This window comes from Mizuhopecten yessoensis, unplaced genomic scaffold (assembly GCF_002113885.1).
Source record: "Mizuhopecten yessoensis strain PY_sf001 unplaced genomic scaffold, ASM211388v2 scaffold3023, whole genome shotgun sequence".
Classification (NCBI taxonomy): domain Eukaryota; kingdom Metazoa; phylum Mollusca; class Bivalvia; order Pectinida; family Pectinidae; genus Mizuhopecten; species Mizuhopecten yessoensis.
The window spans coordinates 730,322-730,923 of NW_018404837.1; positions in this window are offsets into that span (position 1 = coordinate 730,322).

Sequence of the window (602 nt, forward strand, 5' to 3'; positions counted from 1 at the left end):
TGGACAAGGTTTTTGGTATCCTTTCCCTTTTGTGTAGTACATGTACTAGAGCACTAGACCGTGGCAAGTGTATGTGTTTTTTAAATGATTACACATGCTATATTGGGAACTTCACATCAGTAAGTATACTCCGATATATATCATACACGACTTACAAGACATGTCCCAGAAGTAAACTATTTAATGGGATTTAAGTACATGTAGACTAAAAATCTGGCTAAAGTGATATTCCTATATGTCAACATTTCTATTCGATTTAGAGCCAACATTTTCTGAGACTATATTGTATGTCCAGTTTATTCAAGCTAACAGCTTGATCTAGTTTGATTTTCATTTTAAACAGGTATCGGTGTGATACAGGTTCAAACTACGTGTTCATATTTATAGTGTGATGTCCAGTTTATACAGGTATCCAGATTACACAGGTTCAACTTATATTGAGTTAGGTACAATTGGACTTAGTAAGGTGTCTGGTTTATACAGGTATCCTATCGGATTGTCTGGTGTATACAGGTATCCTAGTGGATTGTCTGGTGTATACAGGTATCCTAGTGGATTGTCTGGTGTATACAGGTATCCTAGTGGATTGTCTGGTGTATACA